At 37.5% G+C, this 20,504-nt stretch overlaps 1 long non-coding RNA gene across 9 annotated transcripts in view; it reads left to right on the top strand.

Annotated features, from left to right (window-relative positions):
* LOC117664194 (uncharacterized) overlaps window positions 1-18,326 on the top strand; it is a 56,741-nt gene extending 38,415 nt beyond the window's left edge. For 8 of the 9 annotated variants that reach the window (XR_015733102.1, XR_015733101.1, XR_015733097.1 and 5 more), the window contains one exon: window positions 4,931-10,554. This is a non-coding gene — a long non-coding RNA (uncharacterized LOC117664194). Of the gene's footprint in view, window positions 1-4,930; window positions 10,555-15,191; window positions 15,295-16,967 lie in introns of those variants that run through there. The other variant, XR_015733095.1, reaches the window with a different exon arrangement.
* The last annotated feature ends 2,178 nt before the right edge of the window (window positions 18,327-20,504 follow it).

Here is a 20,504-nt window from a genome sequence, read left to right as displayed (position 1 = left end):
CTCTTCTTTAATGTCCCTTTTCCCATTTTTAATTTGTCTGTCTCCAACTACACGACGGGAGAAAAACAATATTGACTCAACTCAACGTCAAGAAAGATAGATAAGATATTGGTTTTCAGAATATGTCAAAAGCTTAGGGAACAGTTCCAAAAACATCCTCATTCCATGCCTATTTTGTTTTAAAACTAAGAAAGAAAGAAAATAGCGTTAAAGATTCTTGTGTGGTGGCTGAAAGGGAGAGAAATATTTTCTATCCAAATCCAAAATTAATAATTATATTAATGGAAGGGAAAATCAAAAAACAATAGCCCCTGGATGTTTTTCCGTAGACCATTGAGCTAAATTCCGTAGACCATTGAGCTAAATTACAAATAACCTTACAAAGGTTATTTGTACAAATTACAAATAAATTACAAAGTTTCACTTTGTAAGCTGCCAGAAATATTAACTGGAAAACACATTCTGGGAAAATGTTGATGAAGATTCTCAGTCATCCAGGTAGAGTTGTCTGGAAGCTGAGTCACAGCAACTGCACTTCTTATGTTTTTGATTTATTTTTTTATTTTATTTATTTCGTCAAGCATGTATTAGATAACAGATATAAGTATAAACATGATTATGAATACATAAAATGGATACGAATAAAAGGGAACATTAGGACAGGGACAGTAGGCACGCTGGTACGCTTATGCATGCCCCTTAAAGACCTCTTAGGAATGGGGTGAGGTCGACAGTAGACAGTCTAAGGTTAAAGGTTTGGGGATTTGGGGAAGAAACCACAGAGTCAGGTAATGCATTCCAGGCATTAACAATTCTGTTACTGAAGTCGTATTTTCTGCAATCAAGCTTGGAGCGGTTTACCATAAGTTTGTATCTATTGTGTGCTCATGTATTGTTGTGGTTGAAGCTGAAGTATTCATTGACAGGTAGGACATTGTAGCAGATAATTTTATGTATACTTAGGTCAGACTGAAGAAGGCGAAGTTCTAAGTTGTCTAAGGCCAAAATTTCAAATCTGGTGGCATAAGGTATTCTTGTTGTGGTCCGCCAGCAGCCTGTGGAACTGGTAGCAGTCAGGCAGTGAGGAGGCTGGGGAGGACCATGGGCCAGTCCTGGAGTCTGGGGAAGGCTCGGATGAGGGCTTTGTGTCAGAGGCAGAGAAAGGGCCATCTGGAAGGTAGGTGCTGCCTCTGGAGCCTCCAGAGTCAGACCTCAGCGAGACAGAGGAACAGGAGAAGCCTGTTCCCAGTGCACGCATGTGCAGACCTGCCAGAAGGCAAGAACAGCTAAAACAAAAGGGATGACTCAGTCGCGCCATTCACACAATGATATGTATATTTGTTTAAAAAATAATAAAAACTTGATTAAAAAAGGGGGGGACGACTCGGGAGTAGGGCTGGAAGATGATTGGCCCCTCCCATATGACTTAAAAGAGGAGCAAAGGCACATGGGCATTTGCAGGAAGCAACGTTTGTTCATTTGGTTCAGCTTAAAGCCTGAAGCTCTGTTTGATTCTGGACTCCATGTGGCTTTGCCAATTAGGTCTTTGGCAGCATGTCAAGGGAGATAAAGGTGGGTGATTATCCCGATGGACTTCTCCCGAAGGACTCTTTATAACTAATTTGGACTCATCTGTGAATGAACAGAATTCACAGCTGTTGCAATAAATAAAAGAGGTTTTTGGGACTACTTGTGTGTTTTAATGACTCAGGAAGCCTAGGTCAGAACAATTCTGTTGCGAGCAGCGGAATGGAATACTCTTCTCATGAAACATCTCTGGACACATCTCTGAAATGTTTTGCTGCTTCTTGAAGTAGCTTCTTCGTTTCAAACCAGGAAGAAAACAAGTCCAGTTGACTCAACTTCAAGACATTCTGGGAAAGTGTTTTAAGACTCTGTCTTTTTTCAAATGGGATTTAATAATTAAATTGGGAAGACTAGAAGATATTCTATTATCATGTTTGAAGGGGTGGTTGCAATAAAAATACTTTTGATGTTTTATTTATTTATTTAGCAGTGTTGTCCATATGAAATTGTGAGATAAAGTTCAACTGATCAGACAGTTTGAGGAAGAGGGACGGACACATACTATGTTTATTTTATCCACAAAAAATAAATTATGGAAGTGTTTAAACTAAAAATCAGAATCATTAACTTGCTTATAAATATAGCACTAAATCTTTCTTGGATGAAATCTATATATAAAAACCCAGAAGAGAAGCTGTTGGTCAGTTGGGGACTGGAAGACTGGCCTTTTTGGTACCTGCTCAACCTCTACATTGTCAGAGGTTTAATCTTCTGGAAGACCGTTCTGAATCCTTCTGGGGATGATGTGTGACATGTTGATTATGGATTCAGTGGCTGATTTTTGGTTTTTTAAATTTTGCTGATGATAAATATTACATCAGTAATTATGAGCCATGCACAATCTAAGACTGAAACACCATATAATAAATATATAAATGAATAAACTCAGTGGGAGAGACAGCTGAGCAAACAAGTAGAATTTTACTTCAGGTTTATATAATTGGTTTCATATACCTGTTTTTTTTTCATTGGCAGCTTGCAGACACTAATATTATTTCATGTGATACTTGAAAGAGCTGAACTGTCTTGCAAAGGTTCCCCAAATTTCTGCTCTCAGTGTTCAGCACTTCCATTAGTTTAAATATAAATTCATTTTTTTACATTTGTGTGACTCGGCAGTTTTCAAAACTTCTGCAATTACTCTGGAAAACACATGTGGGAACTTTCAAAGGCATTAGAATTAATGGTTGAATTCTATTCTAATAGAAGCCCAAAGAAACAAACATAATTTTTCTGGATGGTTACTTAATTAAAAGTATTTAATTAAAAACATCTGAGCAAAGCTACTAAAAATAATAAATTACATTCTCCAATCTGGTTTTCCTTTGTTCTGAACAACCTCCAAAGTATGTTCCCTTTTCTAATATATTGTGACCTGTTTACACAATACCAAAGTTACTTTCAGGCAAACCAAGTTTACATTTAATCACGACAAAAATAAACATCAATACAGGTAGTCCTCAATTAACAGCGAAAATTGAGACTGGAATTTCCATTGTTAAATGACATGGTCATAAAGCACAATGTGGCATAAATGCCTAATGACAGAAATTCTGACACTCTCAATTGCCATCATTAAGTGAATCACTATGGGTCATTAAATGAGGATGTCACAAGTTTGCCATGTGCAACCTTCTGCTGGCTTCTTCACTGATTTTGCTTGCAGGAAGCCAGCAAACAAGGTTGTAACATGGTTACCATTTGACCACAAGACTCTGTAAGAGCTGTAAGTAAGAGAACCACTCATTCAGTGTTGCTGCAAGTTTGAACGGTCGGCATATAAATAGTCATTAAGGCACTTCAATCTCCACAATGGATGAATGGTTGCAAAAGCTAATGGAGTTAGGAGAGATGGCTAAATTGATTGCTTTGATCAAAGAAAAAAAAGCACATTTTGTTTCTATTTGGAAACCACTTCTGGACTTTGTGCTTGAGGTGGAAAAAAAATGAAACTTTGATTTTGGGTTTTACTGATTAGATAGATCTGTTGGTATAGAAATGGCTAGTTTATACTATTATGTAAAAGTAAAAAGTTGAGGTTTGATGTTACTTTTTTATTCTAATGCACCAAAGGGAATCTGAAATCAGTGCCTTTTCTTTCTTTTTCCCTTCTTTTTTACACTTTTCTCCTCCCTTTTCCCTCTCCTATTTTTTTTTTTTTTGCTTTTGTATTATTGTATTTTATATTATAAACTAACAAAAATAAATAAATAAATAGTCATTAAAGGAGGACCACATATATTGGTTTTTTATTATATGAACAAATGCTGTGCAGAGGAAGAGAAGTACATATATTCAAAGCATAATATGATGCTTTTGTGGTTATTTCCTTAAGGCATAACCTATGGCTCTAGGATCACATTTGCTGGTGTGAAATAGCAAGCTTGATTGAAACTGGGCTGCATGACATGAACATTCTAGTGTCCATTTCAGTTTTTCTACTGAGAAACAATAACAGATGGTAGGATTGTGAGATCTTGAGTGAAAAACAGAATTCTGTTGCAGAATTACAACAGAAAATAAGACAAGACTCCGAATTATATAAAATTTGCATGGGTTGATTCATATCTAATTTAAATAAGAAATACAAGGTATTTCAGTGTATAGGAAAAATTGTCACCAGATAACCTCTGTGCTTGCTTGGACTTCTTTCCAAGGGTCAGTAGACAACCTCAAGCCAACTCTCTTCTGATCCTTCATAAGCAAACCTGTTCGAATGGAAAACTGTTGTAAAGAGAGAACTTGTCTTCTAACAGCAGCACAAGAAGATAAATTTCTTCAATGAAGTAGTTTTAGAATGCAACTTTCCACGCTTCAGTTTTCTGAACCTACAAACGTCAGATCACTAAGCATCTGCTGGAGAACAAATGATGAAGCATGTCATGACATGGCAACACAATCCTGCTGCTCTAATTTATGTACTTGCCTGCAAGTATGAAATGATTTGTGTGATGACATTTCATCACTTTTTTCCTTATCACAACTAGCAGCGAGTACCTATGTCAATAAATGTAGAGAAATTAGTAGAAGGAATCTGCTTACCTCCTTTCCTTGCCGAAAAGATTTATCCTTGTTTTTGTATTCTCTAGGGCATTTTTCACTTTGTGCTTAATCAGAATTTAGTTCTTTTTCTTCGCGTCTCACCTGCAGAAATCAGATTTTAGCCTGACTCACAATAATACAGGAAAGTATTCTCAGTATCTTAAGCTTTCCTATAACTATGTTTTTTTTTTCTTAATTAAAGCTTACCTTTAGTTTGTCTTGCCCATAGGAGGAATATTGGGGAATATTTAGTTACAAAAGTTACATACCTAAACTAATGCTTCTCCAATTTGCACTCCAGGTTGCAAATAGATGATATGGCTGCTCTAGGCAGACATGTCAAACAGAAGACGGTGCATCATCAACAAGCCAGCCTGAAGGAACTGTGACCTATCAGGTCAGTTCCAGAGATAAAATGGAATTTTCACCATCCCCAAAGACTGCAAAATTGATATTATGATCACTTCTCATTGAGAGCACCAAGAAAAAGTTCTCACCAAGGACATGCTCTCAGTTTATGTTTGTAATGCAGATAATAGGCTTTGAGAAAACTCTGAAGTCTCCAAACCACAGGCAGCTTGAGCAAAAGAGTCAACAATGTTCTTGATCCAGGCCTGAAAGCAAGGCCGGCCAAGCAATCGTAATGTTGTCATTTGTACCCTGTTAAATCTTATATAAAAACAGAGCCGTGTTGGAAAAGGACATGTGGATTTTGTGGCAACAGGCCACCAGAAGTCTTTTGTCTTCTCGTCAGTTTTGCTTAGCATAACATAAAGGAGGACCAAATGTTACTACTTATTGGTAGGACTGAAACCTGAAATAGCCAAGAATTGTTTTTGGAAATAGTGCAAAACTTTTACTTAAATCTTGTCGGCAGGCAAGGCAGACTTTGCTTTTTATTACTCAGCCCAAAACTAACATTTTCTTAATAATTTTCCAATATCAAAGAGATAGGTGGAGAACGGGATGGGAGTTATACTATTTTGTTTTTTAACAAAAGGCAGCTAAATACTACAGAATTCTAAAATAAACCAGTGCGTGCCAAACATATGCTATTCATATATTTTAACACCTTTGATAATAATAAAAAATGCATGTTCCTAGCCACTTTCATTCAATAACAACAACCTCTGGTTGCGTGTTGTGTTTTCCTTTCATATTATTATGAACCTGTGTTTAATTCTCTGTGCCAGATTGGCTTTTTAACCTCTCTTTCTACATTCCACTAGTAATGTCTGATTAAGAAATTTATCCTTTCAAGTGCTGTTTAAAAAAATCCAAGAAATACAGTAACACAATACCATGGAGAACTGATATAATCTTTTCAAAACTATAAAAATTGGTCACCCAAAGGAACATGTGCATGTAAAATTTTTAAACAAACTACAGTGGAATCAGATAGCTCGTAAAGAACCAAACTTCTAGGGAGAGCATTGGTCAGTTAACTTTTATTTTATTTTATTTTATTTTTTGCTGTCATCCTGATTCAGAAAGGACTATCTTTCTAATGCCTGTTGCTTCAGTCTTAGTTACCAGCATCTGGAACAAATTCCAGGATGGAACCCTGACATTTTTAAAAGGAAATTCAACCTTACAATAATCATTCCTTAAATCATTAATACAGCAAAAAAGCCAGATGTAAAAGCATGAAAATAAAATAAAAACAAATAAAGCAAAACACACTCCCAGATATCAGTCAAGTCCCTAATGGGCATTGGTCTGCATTCCCAAATCGTTGCTGTCTCAGGGATTTTCCTTTCTGTATAAAACTTCCCAATAACTTGTTAAATCTAAACTTGTTAGAGTCAGTATCCTTTTTCAAAATAAGTCTGGCTGAGCTTATTATTTTTGATCTTTGGCAAAATAGTGTGTCTTTAGCAAAGTAAAATAATATAACATAAAATATTTTATATTTAGTCCAGGTCAGGGCAGATGTTGATATTTCTGAACGTTTTTATCTATCATTAATTCCAACTCTGAACAAGTGTCCATATCTACCATGAGGATATGTCAAAACATCATAAATCACATATGAACAATGGAAATTATGCAGCCGAAGCAGCTCAGTATGCAAAGAAGTCATCATTATATTTGTTTAAAAACTAAATATAAGCCACTTAAAATTTAAGAAAATTCCATTGTCAGGGCATTAAGGCTCTATTTGCCTTTATTTGTTTATTTACTTTTGATTTGGAAGGATTTATATTCCGTGCAGACATCTTGTCATTTGCATTCTTTTATAGAGTTGTTGAGGCTAGTTAGAGGTTTATCTGTGTCCTCAGGGTCATCTGAGCAAATGGGTGTGGAGCCTCCTTGGAATTGCTGAAAGGACTGTGTTGTAGGACTGAAGACACAGATAAGCCTCCAAGTGGCCTCAACGACTCTCTAAAAGAATGTAAATGACCAGCTCTCTGCAAGGAATATAAATCCTTTCATTCTTCACCAGCCAAAGTTGAAGAAGCTTCTTTCATGAGAAATGAAACGTCTTCAAAGAAAAACAAGAAAATCCAGTTGCCTCCAGAAGGCCAGACAAGGAATAATGGATGGGAGCTGAACAAGGAGAGATTCAACCTGGAAACGAGGAGAAATTTTCTGACAGTGAGAACAATCAACTAATGGAACAGCTTGCCTTTGGAAGTTGTGGGAGCTTCATCACTTGAGACTTTCGAGAAAAGATTGGACTGCCATTTGTCAGAAATGGTATAGGTCTCCTGCTTGAGCAGGGGGTTGGACTAGATGACCTAAAATGTCCCTTCCAACTCTGTTAATCTGTAATCTGTAATCTCTTGAAAAAGCACCTTTGGGACTTCCTAAGGAATTAATTCCATTTTTGCAACAAACTTCAATGCCCCCAATTTCAGCATTAGTATGATTAATTTTGAATCCTACTCAATCATTGGAATGTAATTGATTAGCAAACCCCGATCAGCTTCCCACCTGCACAGAGGGAGAACATGGGAATAATCTCTCTATACCTAACACATGCATAGAACTGATGGGGATCGATGCTTCAGCCTGCCATGACTCACAGTATTTATTTCTTTTCCTTTCTCATGCAGGAAGGTCAGTTGGGCATCAGATTAACATTTCCTATGCTGTATGTAGCAAATCGAGGAGGAGGTTGAAGGAGATAAACTGCATTCCAGATTCCAGCATTCTTCGCATTTAAATGATGCAGTGAGGCTTTCACTCTCTCTCCTTCAGTGAGATAAAAAAGGTGCTGACTGAAAATGTCAAACTTAAGATTTAAGGAAAAATTATGACTATAAGGTCAAAGGTAGAAATGTTACATAGAAATTAATTATGGTTCATAAGGCCCCAATGCTAGGGGGATTTTTTAAATAGATGAATGGTTATTTCCTTTCATATTTCAGTGACATGAGAGATGAGTGCCAAAAAGAAAACAAAAAAGAACCTCACTATTCACATAGGAAGCAAGATAGTCTTTAGCTTTGGCAGTAAACAATAACTCCAAATTGTTCCAGTGAAATAGAAAAGTTCTACCATTCTCTGTTGTAGAAATAGAGATTCTTTTAGGATAGGATAGGATAGGATAGGATAGGATAGGATAGGATAGGATAGGATAGGATAGGATAGGATAGGATAGGATAGGATAGGATAGATAGAATAGAAATAGAAATAGAAATAGAAATAGAAATAGAAATAGAATTAGAAATAATAGAAATAAATAGAAATAAATAGAAATAGAAATAGAAATAAATAGAAATAACACTTAGACTTATATACTTCTTCACAGTGCTTTACAGCCTTCTCTAAGCGGTTTACAGAGTCAGCATATTGCCCCCAACAATCTGGATCCTCATTTTACCACCTCGGAAAGATGGAAGGATGAGTCGAGTCGAGTCGAGTCGAGTCGAGTAGAGTAGAGTAGAGTAGAGTAGACAGGACAGAACAGAACAGAACAGAACAGAACAGAACAGAACAGAACAAGAGTTGGAAGGAACTTTGGATGTCTTCTAGTCCAAACCCCTAGTCAGGCAGGAAACCATATACCATTTCAGACAAATGGTTGTTCAGTCTCTTCTTAAAAGCCTCCAGTGATGGAGCATCCACAACTTCTGGAGGCAAGTCATTCCACAGATTAATAGTTTTGTCAGAAAATTTCTCCTTAGTTCTAAGTTGGTTCTTATCCTTGATTAGTTTCCATCCATTGCTTCTTGTCATGCCTTCAGGTGCTTTGGGGAATAAGTTGATTTTCTCTTCACATCTTCACATTCCCCCTTTTCACATTGGTGCATGCATTGGTGTTGCTGTAGACATTTCCTGCTATCATTTCTTGGGGCAGTTGAATCTCTCTGCTTCCACCTTAATGTAGTGCGAAAGTGCTGATTTTTGGTGAAAATAATGTAGATCCATTGACAGACCCTATCCTTCTTGGAGGGAATAATTGCCCAACCTTCTTCCTGAAGCTTAGATCTTCAGTCAGCCTGAAAGGTCCTCTAAACAGAATGCTGGTTTCATGATTTGGTATTGCCCACTTATACAAGATACGATGTCAGATTTCACCCATTTTCTTCAGGCAAAGCCTGAAGAAAAGCCAGCTACTTTTTGCAATTCTTCTTTCTCCCCTATGGATGTAAGACATTAATGTCTTGAGACAGGGTGATGATTTTTTTCTTCTTGTTCTCAACAAGACTGTCAGCAGACCAAATAATTATAGGTTAGTTTCAAACTGGCACTGAGACATAGAAACTCCATTGGGAAGTAATTTCCATTTCAAAGATCATTGAGGTAAAACTTATCCTGAGATTATAGATTTATGTGCAGTTACAATATTGCTGGGTTTTTAAAATGTTGACTGCTATATTTCTGTTTTCATCCCCATTCTACAAATGGTTGGAGGATATAAGTAACTTGATGCATAGCAACTCTGAAAAGATAAATAATGACATCACTGACTCAGTCAAGGAAGCCATCTTCATGAGCTCTTCCACTTGAGCACTGGAAATATATCAGTAATGGTCTATGGAATAAAGCAATAGTAGTAACTAACAGGCGGCATGATAAAAACTGATATCCCTACTATCTTTTGAATTACTAGCAGTAGATTCATTATTCCTTCAACAATTTAACTCTTGCGGCATTCAGTTCTTTCAGAAATTTCTGAAGGAAATGAAGAAGGAATGAAGAGTCAGCAATGGAACTTTATCTGAAAGCCAGGGATGTCATTTTCTTTTATTATCATTATTTTCAATACATGTAGGCAAAGGAGGTACTGATCAGGGGTGGGTTCTACTTACCTTTACTACTGGTTTGCATCACGCCTGCACAGATCATCATATGATGATGTCCGGGTCAGTGGGCGGAGCCTCCTGCCGGTTTTACTACCAGTTCTTGCGAACCGGTCCGAACTGGGGGTAACCCACCACTGGTACTGATGGTTTTTTTTCCCTCTTCCTTTTTTGTGATGGAGGTATTGTTTGTGTCTCTGATTTTTCCATTTTGGTTTATTTATGCATCATGTCCCATATTTTATTTATTTCATACTAGAAATGACATCTTTGGCTTTTAGCAGTTTGCCATCTTAGGTATCCATTACTAACCACACTAATAAACCCTATATGATGATGTGACAAATCATAAACCATGTATTACCATGTCACAACACCAATTCTTCCCTTTTGTACTTGTGCCACAAGATCACATTAAAAAACATAAGAGATGACATCACATCTGTGCAATCGCATCTATGCAATGTATTTTGCCACTTCTTCTCTAAACACACGTCTTGGAATGCCTATGTTTGCCACCAAAATTTTGTTAATGCAGCCTGCTGACAACAAAAAGGAGATTTAGGAGTGGGCAGAATTATGAATAAAGCATTACAATGAAATGATGTTTTTTGGAAAGTAAACTCATTCACTTATCTGTTTGTATATCAATAAACAAATCTTTTGTACTGCATGACATAATATCCTTGAAAATCAGTTTTTTTAAAAGAACTTGTAACATAGCAGAATGGGCCTGTTTTTCAGGAGGAGGCAAGCACAACCCCCACTTTGTATATATCAGCAGTGTAGTCCTCTAGAGCAGAGGTGTCTAACTTTAAGACTTATGGACTTCAACTCCCAGAATTTCCCAGCCGAGTCTTAAAGTTGCCAAGGTTAGACACCTCTGCGCTAGACGTATCGACAGCAAGACTGTAGCATCAAATAAGTCATAAAATATCTAGTGCAGTCAATAGATAAATACAGATAAATCATTAGTCAAATCTCTTGAAATTAAAAAAGAGACAGAGAAACATGAAATATATCTAAGTAGTCCAACTTCCTGCTATTACCATAACTCTAATGAGAGCTTCCTTTTCCTGCCTCGTTTTAAAAGTCCACTTGATTGCATGGTGATGTGTGAGAGAAGGAAAACACACACAAAGAAATCTTCCTTGTTTGTTTTAATTAAACTTTAATAACAAAAGGCCACCCAAGGAAGTATATTCTGAGTTCAGAACATGGAACCACAGAGCAAATTCAAGTAAAATAAAAGATGAGCCATGCAGAGTAATGTCTCCTATAGCATTCCTCTGGTTTTTATTCAGTTCTGTACACGTACATTTGTTATTAATCAACGGCTTGCATTTTAAATGCAGTGAATTGAAAAGCTGAGGAGGCTATTCTATCTGAGCAAACTATATTAATATTTGCTTGAATAATCTACAAATAATCTATTTAAGATGATGTCTGGCCAGCACTGTGGTCTTCTTGGCAATAAGTACATTCCCAGCTGGTGGTTTTAATATCGTTCTGTCCTCTATTACTTTTATGGTGTGTTCCAAATTTTTTTGTTCAGATGGGTCCAGTTCTTTATAGAAACAGACTTTCAACTTTCAGATTCATTTCCAGAATTTCTATTTTCAATCACAATTATATATCATGTATTCATTCCTAAATAGTATGGGCCATATTTCTGAAGCATCTACACAGATTATGGAATGTATCTTAGATAATTCCAGAATATTCATCCGTCTCTCTCTCCCTCTCCCTCTCCCTCTCCCTTTCCCTCTCCCTCTCCCTCTCCCTCTCCCACTCTCTCTCTCTCTCTCTCTCTCTCTCTCTCTGTGTGTGTCTCTCTCTCTTTAGGTCAGGGGTGTCAAACGTGATCCCATCATGAGCCGTATCAGGATTTTATTTGCCCTTGGGGATTTGGGGTGGGCGTGGCCTGGTCATCATGGCCAACTGGGTGGATGGGGTCAGGGTGGGCTGGTGCCAGTCCATGGGCCAGTCTCTTGCCGTCTCTAGGACGGCCCCGTGGGACAACTCTGGGCATATCGCGGGCCGCCTGTTTGACACCCCTGCTCTAGGTAGTTCTTGACTTATGACCACAACTGAGCCCAAAATTGCTGTTGCTAAGTGAAACAGTTGTTAAATTAATTTTGCCCCATTTTGTGACCTTTCTTGCCACAGATGTTAAGTGAACAATTACAGGTGTTAAGTTAGTAACATGGTTGTTAAGTGAATCGGGCTTCCCTATTGACTTTGCTTGTCAGGAAGTCTCAAAAGGTAATCATAAGATCCTGTGACACTGCAACCATCGTAAATATGAGTCAGTTGCCAAGCATCTGAATTTTGATCATGTGACTATGGGGATTCTGCGATGGTCATAAGGATGAAAAACTGTCACAAAACACTTTTTTCAGTGCCATTGTAACTTCAAGCAGTCACTAAACGAATTATGCATTGAGAATTGCCTATGTGTGTGTGTGTATAAAACATTGCAACTGCAAAATTATACATATACATATACATATTTTGCAGATCTGCAATGTTTGTTTACTAATCTTTTGAAAATAACCTATAAAGGAATACATAGTTGAACTGCCAAAGTCACTTGAAGAAATGAAACAGACCAGCATGGGACTCCGCTTACCAAGACTATTTTCCTCCTTCCTGATAGTTTTGACATCATTTGTTTTTAATACAGAGAGCTGGAGTGGAAGGAATGCCAATGTACTAGCTGGCCAAAGTTGCATTTTATAAATAAACTTCATAAAATTATTTAATTCAAAAATAAACAAAACTTCAAAGTACAATTTCAGAACAATAGATCTAAAATTAATTTAATGAAAACATATATATTTGGGGTGAGTAAATCAGGAAAACCAGCAAAAAAGCATGATTAGAATGCAGAAAAAGTTTTTTTTTAAAAAAAATTTATTTTTACTTCAATAAAAGAGATATAGCAGTGCATCTGCATTGCATCTGACACTCAGTATGTTCCTCAGTCCTTCCCAGATCTTCTCTACTTGTAAATATAATAGAAAAGAATATAACTCTACTGGGAGAAAAGGATATGAAATGTTAGCTATAGCAAGAACAGGAGAAACATATGCAACTTCATTTATATTTCCACTTACTGAGTGTACCATGAAATAAACTAGAATCGCATTTCTTGTGTGGGAAGATTAGTTTTCTCTGAGTGCTAAAAGAAGGTAGAAATTATGATTTACACAATGCTTACTCAGAGGTGGGTATACTAATATTTTTTTTTAAATAAAATAACCATAGGCCCTTATCACAGAAGTATCATATTATAACTGTTTCTCCTGTAAACATAAAAGTAATGGCTCCATGATAGGAATTGAAAATGGCAATAAGGTTGGGAAAAAAACACCTCAGACTACACAGAAATTTTATGGCATTCTCTACGATTACACACCTTTAGTATTCACATCTTTGGTTTGCTATTGCTGCGGTTTCAAAGCACACCTAATAAAATATACCTAAATTAACTGCGGACTATGCTCTGAGTCAAGCAATATTTCTAATTTAATCAGAGTGAACATGGCCTGAATTTGCATTCATTGGTAGACAAGACAACTATTATGAAGCAAAGGTTCTAGGCAAGAGGAAGCTCTTCTTTGGCTCTTAAACTTGTGGTGTTCCCACAACAGACTCTATTGAGAATATCCTGTGCTTTGTAGCTTTGGTTCTTTTTATCTGGCTTATAACCCAGCTGCTATATATTATCTTATACATTGGGCCACAAAGGTGCTTTCTATAAGCATGATTGATCCATTACTAGCATCCTTCCCCTCTCATTCACTGCCTTTCAGTCTAATGTTTGAAGACCCCGTTCTCAGCCACTTGTACATTTCAGCACTTGAAAAATACCAAGAGGGACAATTGGCTAACTAGTATCCATACCCCCCTTTCTGTGTTTCTCTAGCTTTCTCCCCAATCCATTGTGTCGGCTGATTGTGCTGTCATAAAGATGAGAGTTTGGGGCCTGTTTTGCTCAGGAGAAGGACTGTGCAATCACTAGCTTTATTGCATCCCATCCCATCCCATGACCCCTCCCTCTCTTCTCCCTGTTCTTATCATGAGAGCCTATTCAAAGGAAAATTACACCAGACTTCAATGGGAAAGGGAGGGGAGTGTCCCGATGTTTTGGAGCTATTCATTGCCACAGCCACAAAAGGTGAGAACTGAAGAACAAGCCTCTTCTGCTTTAATTGTGAAATGTTTCAAACAAGCAGGGGGGGGGAGGAAACCCTATTGAGATCGGGTGGTCCCATTTCCCAAAGACCAGCAAGTTCAATAATATACTGGTCAACAGAGTTACCCTAGCCGGACAAAGCTTTTGTTGTTTTTTTCCAGAAAGGACTAAAATAACCACTTGGAGATGTTAAACTAAAGCATGGCATTTTAATACGAAAATGGAAGCCTAGGATATCTTGGTCCTCCATCACAATGACTGCCCTCAATTAGATCGCTTAGGCTTGGCAAATTGGTTCCTGCAGGCTCTTCTAATCATAAAAATTAATCCATCCATATTTATAGCAAGTTCTGTTTTTGCCGAGCTGGTTTTGCTCATTTCCATAGTAACAACAAGTGCCTATTTTGGCTTGGCGCCATGGAGTAATATTCAAGAATGTTCTTTTCATCCCTTTTTGCAAGAGAGGCTGGTATGAATATTTATATTACACTTTGCATTTTGATGGCAACCTCTGTATTTTCTCTTGATTGAAAATGTGATTTTTTTTTATTACACTAAGGACATCTAACGCAACCATTTTTAGTGCCATTGATAATGATCTCTCATTTTGAGATAATTTTTAATGGTCCTGGTCTCTCAGGGTGATTCATCGGTAGGAATAACCCAGCAATGTTTGGGTTTCAGATATGGAAATAGAGTGGAGAAGATCAGCGTTTCCCCTTCTCTACTAAAAGAGTCCATCCTTAGTTGTGAATCATAAAATCCTCTTAAAAATAAAAGTGTTTTGCTTTAAAGGAGTGTTTTTGGGTCAGACAGATCCCCATCAACTAGAATTGTATATTGCAATAGAATGTCTCTTCAATGGGAATCAGCTCTCTTGAATTCCACATGGCTTAATTCTAAGACAAAAGAAAATGGCATCTTCTAGCAGCATCCACAAAAAATGATAATGGTACCAAAATGACAACACACGCTTCATCACATCATCACACAAGTGATTTGTGTGATGTTGTGTGATTTGTGTGATATTTGTGTCCTGATGTCTGAGAAAAGTTCACCAGTCACAGCTGGTTTGCATGATGATATTGTCACATATTTGACTCCCATAGGTGCCCATAACAAGATCAAGAAGCCTTATGGTTAAGGGAGTAGTTCATGGGATCCACGCCTGCTATAATTATGTACTGTCTCCAACTCCACTTAAGATCAAAGGTAAAAAGAAAAATTACCATTTAATAGACACTTGACTAACTTTTTACTTTTGTTTAAAACTGTACAGTCACTTTCATGATTTAAAATATAGTTTGGGTTATTGTCAAATGGTATACTTTTGACTTTGACATTAATTAATGTATAGATGAAGAGATTAATTTCTATAACCTGAACCCTGGAAGACGTCCTCCTGGATTTAAATGATATGACTATGTATTCATAAATACACGGAGAGAGAGAGAGAGAGAGAGAGAGAGAGAAAAGACACCATTCACAAATAGATATATTTTCAAATACAGAATACAAAAAAACAACAACTTCTGTACAAAACACAGAAGTACAAAAAACTCTGAAGCCTGATGATCATTTCTCGGACCTTGAAAAGGTGGCTGTTACTTGGCACTATTTTTTTTTCCTGAAAGAGCTGCTAAGAGTAGGGTGGTTTGAATATAGGCATGGAAATTGCATAATTCTTTCCTCTTAATATTCAAGCTAATAGGAGTCAGAAAAGAAATGATTGAAAAGAAGTTGGAGTATGGTGAGATATCACTTCATAGTTTATGTATATGTTGTATTCATTATAAGGAGAGGGGGGAAAATTAATAAATGTGTGAATAAACGTGTATAAAAAATACACTTCTCACTCTTATGGAGGGTATGTGTTTTCTCCAATCTTGGACCCTCTACCCATAGTAATAGACAAGGAGCAGAAGACAGCAGGGGCAATAGATGTAGTGGTGCCATGTAATAGCAACATCAGGAAAAAATAATATGAGAAGCTGGAGAAATACCTGGGCCTGAAGAAGGAACTAGAGAAGATATGGAAAGTAAAGCCCAAAGCAGTCACAGTGGTATTAGGAGCACTCAGGGCTGTGACTATTAAATTGAGAGAGTTGTTCCCAACAGACAGAATGGGACAACTTGCCACAGCCAACTCGCTGAAGGACAACTCGCCATGGCCAACTCATTGTGGGACAACTCACTGCAGGGCAATTTAACAATTCTATTTAATTATTTAAAACAAATAAAAAAATATTTTAATTTTTGCCATTCACCTTTCATTCTGTCCCTCCTTTTGCATCCTTTTTTAAAAAAATGATTCTATTCCATTATTTCTTTGATATTAGTGTAACTCTTGTCCTGCAATGAGTTGTCCTGCAGCGAGTTAACTGTGGTGAGTTGTCCCACACCCAGTTGTCCACAACAAGCTGGCTGTGGTGAGTTGGCCGGGGCAAGTTGGCCATGGTGAATTGTCATAGACCCCCACAGACCCCTCCAGGAACAACATCAGAGCGCTCTGTCTACAAGAGTAGAGTGTTTGGAATGCAGAACCCTCGAATTCCCAGGCCTCTGGTAAAGAACCCCAAGATTGAGACACCCACATACCACCTATAGGAATGACAAGAGATTTTATAAAAATATAGATTCCTTTCCTTAACAAACAAATACAAGAACTAAATCAAGCTAAATACCAAACTAATTTCAAATCACATGGCTGTTACAAAAAGGATTACTTTGGCCCAACATTTTACTTTATGATACATAATTTTTCTGCTTATACTCAAAAGCTTGTTTTGTTTACATATAAAACTGTAAAGCTTTGCAAATAAATTTAAATTATATAACTGTTTGCAACAAAACAATTTGATATGCCCACGTTATTTTCACTCTAGATCCTGAAGAGGATTCACTCCAAGTTTTAAAAAAGGAACTCCATAGAGAGCTTCCCTCAGCCAATTCTACCTGCAAGCCAATGTCTCCACACAGCTTGTCTGCTCTGGTATTCTTGCTGAGCAAAGATTTTTGCTCTTTAACTATTTGACAATAATTTAAAGGAATAAAAAAAAATGAAGGATTTAATAATGGGTTACTATTTCCAGATTTCCACCATTCTTGGTTTTACTAGTGCCCGTAGAAAAAAGAAGCATCAAAGGGAGGAGATCCTAATTTATAGGCAAGCTCCTTTTTTTCAGTCTTATTCTATAAATTGGGTTTTAAGGAAGCAGGGAAACAGTAGATTTACATATTCTTGACTGATGTGAAATCCTGATTTCTCCATTGTCTTTTTCTCTCCCTTTCTTCCATCCACAGTGAAGAAAGTTTTCAAAACAGGCACCAACGAATGCTTCGCATCCTCATAGTATGCACTTTATCTCAACCAGTTTATTATCCGGTTAAGTTATTGGTTCTTTCTCAATTTACAAAATGTCAGTGGAGCAGTTTCAGTAGACCAGTATTCTGACCTAGGCTTCCTTTATCTTCTTTGACACGCTGCCAAAGACCTAATTGGCAATTATCTTGGCAAGGCCATACGGAAACTGTGGAATTGGGATCGTAGAAACACCCAGGAGCATAGAAGAGTTCAGGGGCAGATGCATGAATAAATGTCTTAAATGTATTTATTCATATAATAAAGCATATTAACTATGTACAAAGGCTGTCTCAGTATTCATTATAGGATAGGGGGCACACAGTGTGTGTGACTACCCTGATCAGAGATCAAGTCTCATGAGGAACAAATGCGAAAAGAGAGAGAGAGAGAGCAAGGTGGAAAAGGTTGGAGGGGGTTTTATACTCAGGGTAAGCCCCTCCTTTCCACATAAGGGTGGAGACACTCTCTGCCTCCACTGGTGTCTATATGACACATGTCCCAATAGCTTGCAAATACTTGACAGAAACACAGAGTCAAAATCAGAGCTTCAAAGTACAAACCAACATCATCCACAACGTTGCTTCTTGCATAAGGCTCTCTTATGGGAGAGGCCAATCATCTCCAAGCCTTACTCCCGAGTCATCCCTTTTGTTTTAACTATTCTTGCCTTCTGGCAGCTTTGCGCATGTGTGCACTAGGAACAGGCTCCCCTCTGCCTCTCTGATGTCTGACTCTGGAGCACATAACTCCCAGATGGCCCTGGCCCCATCTCTGCCTCTGACGCAGAGCCCTCATCTGAGCCTTCCCCAGATGCCAGGAGTGGCCCATGTTCCTCCCCAGCTTCCTCACTGTCCGACTCCGCTGCCAGCTCCGCAGGCTGCTGGTAGACCACAACAACTAGGTCTTTTTTATATCACATAAAAATCCGGCAGCAGGTTTGTTCTTCATAGCTCTGTGTAACTAATAAATATCTCTTTAAAAGAAGGAGTCTATTCTACAGTATGTTCTATGGCAATACAGTTTGCTTCTGTATGGAGCTCTCTGTGCATGGGTACTAATGCTGTTTACACAAGTTTATACAGATGACCGGGCTGGTTGGTGACTTTCAGAAATGTTCGAACTCCCCCCATTAGCATGTCATCTCTATTCAGATGTTCCAGCTATTATGACTTCCCACCTAGAATTCAAATAATGGGGAGAAAAATTACAGTATTTTTTGGAGTATAAGACGCACCTTTTCCCCCAAAAAAAGAGGATTAAAAATCTGGATGTGTCTTATACTCCGAATGTAGCCCTCCCCAGCCTCGCAAACGGAGATTTCAAAGGCTGAAAGAAGCCTCTGAAAGAAGCTTCAGAAAAAAAGCCTCTGAAAGAATTTTATCTAAAATAGTATGGCAAGCTACAAAAGAAGAATCAGTAAAGGTTCTAACCAAACTACTGTATGTTAACAAATCTGGAGAATGACACAATAACCAACAGATCTGACGAGGTTAATCTACATACCAATACCAAAGAAAGGATATTGAACAGAGTACAGATAGTCCTTCAGAAAAAAAGCCTCTGAAAGAAGCTTCAGGAAAAAAGCCTTTTTTTCTGAAGCTCTGTTTCAGAGGCTTTCAGGGGCAGAAAAAAGTTTTTTCTGAAATGGAGTTTCAGAAATTTCAGAGGCAGAAAAAAAAGCAAGGCACAGAGCTCACAACCAACAAACCTGTTGCTAAAATTCACCTCTGGAAACAGCTGATTGGGGGGTATTCCAGGAAGCCGATCCACCCACCAATCCACTTTTTTCTTATTTTCCTTCCCAAAAACTAAGGTGCGTCTTATACTCCGGTGCCTCTTATACTCAAAAAATACGGTATACTTCAAATAGCCCTTGAAATCTACAACTGCCTCCTTCTTTTCCTAGGTTCCTTCCAAATCATGCCTCCCTAGAATTTTAAAAAGCTATAACTAAGGAAGCTAGATGCCAAGCAGCAGTTGTAGTTGTTTGGGCTAAGAAATAAACATCCCGAATTTAGAGATTTATTAGATCAGTATAGGTGTTACAGTAGTTGCAAGTTTTTAAGTTTCTTAGAGACGTAGTTAAACAGATGAAAGGGAAGAAGGGAGAGGAATGGGAAATAACTGATTTTAAGTCAAGTCCATACCAGCACTGTTCTCATCTAAGCCACAACTTTCTTCCCTTCCTCCTCCAAAAGGACTCTCTACAAGGCCATTCCACAGACTTTGAAACTTTCACGCCTGAAAGTTTGCATTTTTAGATCTGTAACTGTGTAGAAGACAAAAACAGTTTTATGTTGATATCAGACCTGAGCTGCAAAAATCCAAATGAGCACAAGATGTCAGCAAAGATCCAGAGAAAACTCTTCTATAGATGTCATACAAAATGTGAGGATAAAAGGGGGAAAAAATCACACTGAGTTTAACAATCCCTGTGATCAGAATTGTGCCTCAAACTGTACAGAGGGAAAAGATTAACACAAAATAAAGTTCCAGGATTATGATGTAGAACTTCATGTTGAGTTCACCTTTTATTTTGATTACAGACAAAACAATAATATTTCACCACTACTGGGTCTTATAATTATTTTCATTCTCTTTTATATACCTACTGTAAAAGAAGAAAATCCAGATGTCCTCAGCAATTTTAATACTGAGTTTACACTCAGCAAGCAATTTTTCTTGTCCTAACTGTGAACTCAAGGCATGGAATCAATTAGAAATAGTTTAGGCATTATCTGCTTAGCTTGACGAAAAGACTCTTCAAGGAATAGAAGCACTGAAAAATGACAACCCCAATGTCTTGATTTCAAGGATTCCTCAAAGGCCTCTATTATATTGCCTCAAGGTAAAAAAAATGGATCACAATATATTTTATTATCAACTCAACACTTCAAAATTTTGGTGTCTCAGGAATTACTACTGGACATAGCTACATGAAGAGCATATCATTTGCAGCAGTTTACATTTGAGAACAAATAATCAGGGATAAATTAAACATTGTGAAATGGTCTACTCTGTATCAGAACCACTGCATACCAGCAATGTGAAGTCTAAT

The sequence above is a fragment of the Pantherophis guttatus genome, chromosome 3 (genome assembly GCF_059756535.1).
Source record: "Pantherophis guttatus breed Tessera chromosome 3, ASM5975653v1, whole genome shotgun sequence".
NCBI classification, from domain to species: Eukaryota; Metazoa; Chordata; class Lepidosauria; order Squamata; family Colubridae; genus Pantherophis; species Pantherophis guttatus.
This window is presented reverse-complemented; position numbering and strand designations above follow the sequence as displayed.